We start from the raw sequence: 5,285 nt of genomic DNA on the forward strand, positions 1-5,285 counted from the left end.
CTTTGTTCCATATAATTTTCTGTGCTGAGCTCATTTTGTTTATGAATCGTGTTATCACTTCCTTCATTGCTATTGTTTTAGTATTTGCTGAATATTTATGCTGGTCCTCTTTTTTATTTTGATGTGAAGGTTTATCATTTTTCTTTGAGGCTACCCTGTGATTTCTTCCCAAGTTTAGAACAGTCTGTTCTATCTTGTAGTTGTCTTGACTTCCCTATCATTTAGAAGTTCTGCAACTACACCATTTTTTCCCTCTTTTTGGTTTGTAGTTGTCCTCATTTGTCAATTGATGTCTCTGGTTCCGTTTACAATCTTGTAGGCTTATATACTTCGGATACTTCCATAGTTGGGTTGGTTTTGGGGTTATGTCATCATGTGTATTAATGGTTGGTTGGTGTTTGCTGTTGTTGGTTCTCTGTCCAAAAGACTCCCTTTAGCATCTCTTGTAAGATTAGTCTGGTTTTAACAAATTCTCTTAATTTCTGCTTATCTGGAAATGTCCTAATTTCACCATCATATTTGAGGTACAGTTTTGCTGGGTACATAATTCTTGGCTGGAAATTTTTCTCTTTCAGGGTTTTATATATACCATCTCATTGTCTTATCACCTGCATGGTTTCTGCCAAGAAATTCGAGCTTAGTCTTACTGGTTGCCCTTTGTAGGTAACTTTTATTTTTTCTTGTGCTGCTTTCAGGTTTCTTTCTTTGTCTTTGGTTTTGGTGAGTTTGATGATAATATATCTTGGTGATTTTCTTTTGGGATCTATCCTGTTTGGGGTTTGTTGTACTCCTTGAATGGATATATTCTCATCTGTCATCATACCAGGAAAATTCTCTTCCAACAAATCTTCAACAATTTTTTCTGTGGTTTTGTTTGTCTCTTCCTGTTCTGGAATTCTGATTACAAGTAGGTTATTTCTTTTGATGGATCCTAGATGAACCTTAGGCTTTCTTCATTTTGTTTTGATCTTTTTTTCCAAAGAAGTATTGAGATATTTGCCTTCAGTCTCACTAATTCTGTCTCCCATTGATTCAGTTCTACTCTTTAGCCCATTCAATGTGTTATCTATTTCTGAAAATTTAGTATTAATCTTCTGGATTTCTATGTGTAGATTTTTTTATCATTTCTAATTTTTTAATTTATTTTGTCATTTTGTTCTTGTATTGTCTTTCGAAATTGTTCTAGGGTTTTCTGAATTTTGTCATGTCTTCTTTGATCTGTCTCTCAGTTCATTGAAGATACCTAAATATAAGTCTTTTGAATTCCTTACCAGGGAGTTCCAATGCTGTGTCTTCCTCAGGGATGTGTTTTGGGTCTATATCCTGGTCCCTTGTTTCTCTTGCTTTATCTTGCTTCTTTGTGTGCGCTGTGATGCTCTGTAGTCTCTGAGGCATTATGATGTTTTTGTGTTTATATTTAATTGGTGATTGTATGTTGGAGTGACTTGCCCACAATTTTCATTTTCTTTGTATGTTATCTGTGTAAGCAGGGTACTGTGCTGTGCTCCTCTATTTGCTAGTTGGTAGCACTTATACACTCACCACCTGTCTCCTTTCCTGTTGTCAGCCTCTCCTATGTCCCTGCCATCTTTGGCAAACAGAACCTATTCTTAGGTCCCTGGAATCTGAATGGTGGCCACCACTTATAAACATTCAAAATGGCTGCGCCCTCGGTCACTTTAAATATCCAAAATGGCCACCGCTTGTAAACATTCAAAGTGGCTCCGTCCTTGGTCACTCTAACTATCCAAACTGGCCACCGCCTGTAAACAATCAAAATGGCTACACCCTCTGGAGAGCGGAGAGTCCACAGCTCAGGTTGTCTCCTTCCTTGCCATTTCCCTTTTTAGTCATAGACCACCAGTGCAGTACAATTGCACCCTTGGTGACCAGGGCTGATCTTTAGGTCAATTCTCAGGTCCCAACACCACTTGGAAATATTCAGGCTGTTGGTCCCGTCAGAGTAGCTGATGGTCCACTGCTCCAACCATCTCCATACTCACTGTTTTTGTTCAGGTTTTTCCACTAGTTGGTGCCTAATCCACTTCTGTATAGTTCCTTTCAAAGCTCAGGGCTCCAGGATTATCTTCTGCATCTCAGTCAAGTGGTTTCTCTTTTCTTTGTTGAAGAGGTTCTGTGTCGCTTGTCTGCCTATTCCTCCATCTTACTGGAAGTCCCTCAATTCAAGGGATTCATCATGGGGAAATAAGCCAGTGAATGCAGAGCTCACAATTGAATGTAGAAGGACCTCTTCATAGGAGGTGGGGTAAATCCCACAAAACCAGGGTTCCAGATATTTTACTGCTCTCTCCTTTACCTTCCCCACTCCTTCAAAGTGCAGAAAGGAGCTTCCAACAAACCTTTACTGAGAGAAAAACAACAACAACAATAACTTTTCCTAAGATATTACCATGTGGGAGACACAATCCTTGCCTTCAAGGAGCACCTAGGTTAGCAAGGAGACTATGTGAACCAGCACCTGAAATGTGATGTGATAGCAGTGATAATAGAAGTGGCAATAACTAAGGTGCTATTGGGAAAAGAGGAGAACTTTTATGTTAAGTGGAGTGTGGATGGTGGTTGGCATTGTGGAAAGCCACAAAGATGAGAGACATTAGGGCCGTGGTGGCGCAGTGATTAAAGCATTTGGCTGCTAACCAAAAGGTGAGTGGTTCAAACCCATCAGCTGCTCCATGGGAGAAAAATGTGGCAGGCTGCTTCTGTAAATATTTACAGCCTTGGAAACCCAATGGAGCTGTTCTACTCTGTCCTATAGGGTCACTGTGAGTCTTTTGTTGTTGTTGCTGGGAAGAAGTGAGCAGACAGCAAGTGGGAAGATGTCAGAGCACCAATAGGAAATGTTGAGGTCTCTGGGGAAGTGTGACTTCTTCGTTGCAGTCAAAGCCTTAGGTCCTATAGACAGGGATGGGGCTGGAGAGCCAGGCCAGCTGGCTAAGGCCATCAGGGCTGTCTGTGTATACCCTGCAAAGGCACATTAGACTTTATTCTTCAGGTAGGGCTTTTAAAGCAGGGGAATGATGTGATTTGATCTGGGTTTTAGAAAGATAACTCTGGGGATAGGATGAAGAATGAATAGAAAGAAAGATGCTTACCTCATGGGTAAGCTATCAGGACCTTGCAACCTACCCTATTCTTCCCTTGGATTTGAATGAACTCATTGAACAGGTCAGGAGTAATCGTTGTTAAATGGCCTTTGAATGAGACATACAAGGGAAAACTCCATGCCAGATGCAATGAAATATAAATGTCATTTTGAAAGTGCCATTGCTCAGGAAAAACAATAAGATAGCATAAGAGGAAGTTGGTGGAGTGATTGGGACCCAACTGAAAACCACTGTTGGCTCTTTAAAGGACCCTGGTGATGCAATGGTTAAACACTCAACTGAAAGGTTAGTGGTTTGAACCCACTCAGCAGCTCTGAAGAAGAAAGACCTGGTGATCTGCTTCCAGATTATAGCCGGGCAAACCCTGTGGGGCAGTTCTAGGCTGGCACATGAGGTTGCTAGGAGTCAGAATCCACTTGATGGCACCCAACAACAACATTGGCTCTTTAGCCAAGGGATTACTTAAAGTTTCTCCAGTGGAAACCTTTTGCCTGAGCTCACTTGGCCTTGAAATGTTAATTCACCTCTAAGTGGTGAATCAGGACCCCAGGAGAGACCTTTCTAAGTCTAAATTGAGTGAGCATCTCTCCTGGGAAAATACCCAGGTGTTCATCTGGCCTCTGAACACTGTGGCAAGGCTACCAGGCCTCTCTGGGGTCATAATCTGTGGGCAGCCAGACCACAGACCAAAGTGGGCCTCTGCTAAACTGTGGTGTTTACATCCTTGCTGTTTAATATGGACAATGAACAGATGCACAGATCAATTAATAGACATTTAAAAGCATTTACTCAGTCCCCACAGCAGTTTATGGAAAGTGCATTTAGAAAGCAATAGAGGTTATTGCTATTCTAAAGTGCTTGGGGATCTCAGATAAAAGGCCCTTGTAACTGGGAAGTATTTATAACTCAAGAAGAAACCCTCCACACCCATGTTATATAACACCAACACCATCTCCTGGCATGCCTGACCTGTCAGCCCATGCAGCGTGTCTGTTTAAATTACACTGTAAATTCTATAGGGTGGAGACCTTGCTTTTATGGTTTGTAAAGCATCATGAATAACCATGGCACTCTGTAAATAAATAGAAACCACATGAAATGAAGAAAAGAGATGCTATTCAACCGCCATGTCCCCAGTGTGTCCAAGAATTTGGGTCCTATTCTGACAAAGTGGCCTATGAGATAGTATCAGGATTCTCATCCCCCTTTTTAAGAGTAATAGTGATAGTGTTTTCTAGTAATTTTGTCCATTATTCATCAGGGAAAGCCTACAAGAAGAATAATTGACATTGCCCACTGACTCTTGTTTCTTCTCTTGTTTTTCATCTTGTTACCCAAAGAGGAAAGAGATGGAGAGATTTAATGATTTGTACAAAGTCACACAGCAAACCAGAGGTGAAATGGGATCTTGTCCAGATTTGGTCCTAATCCTATCTGTTATCCATCCACTTCTACAACAGAGTAGGAGCAACTATTCATCAGAAGCTATATCATGGCTACTATCCAGTGGTCAGGAAGTAGCTATGGTGCCCTATTAGAGGGCCCCACTGTGCCCTCTTCAGCCAGGAAGCTGGTGGCTGGACAATGGATCTCTGAGTCTGGCTGCTGTGACGGCCTCTGCACATACCTATCTCCCCAGCCCTGTTTCTCCTCCCCTTACCCTCTACATCTAATTGCAAAGGAGTCTAGGACATTGTTTTCAGCTGTTAAACTTCTTCCACTATAAGGAAAGTGGAGTGAAGGCATTAGAGCCTTCTACAGTTATCAACCATAAGCACCAAAGACAAGTTCTATGAGAAAGTCAAAGCAAAAGATTTTTATTAAAAATAGGGGCTGTGTACTCTCTAAGCAGGAATGCCATGTGTTATTAAGGCTCTTTTCATTTGCTGGTGTTTTATACCCCAACTGTCTATAGTTGTTGTAAGGTAGAGATTACATTTTATAATTAATACTTCTTATAGCATCCCTTGCACATATTGCTGTTAGGTACGGTCAAGTAAATTTTGACTAATAGTGACAGAGTAGAACTGCTCCATAGGGTTTCCTAGTGTAATCTTTATGGGAGTAGATCACCAAGTTTTTCTTCCACGGAGCCAATGGGTGGGTTCAAACCACCAACATTTGATTAGCAGCCAAGCACTTAACCGTTGAGCCACCATG

The sequence above is a fragment of the Orycteropus afer genome, unplaced genomic scaffold (genome assembly GCF_000298275.1).
Source record: "Orycteropus afer afer isolate SDZICR_OR568_19922 unplaced genomic scaffold, OryAfe1.0 scaffold00002, whole genome shotgun sequence".
Lineage (NCBI taxonomy): Eukaryota > Metazoa > Chordata > Mammalia > Tubulidentata > Orycteropodidae > Orycteropus > Orycteropus afer.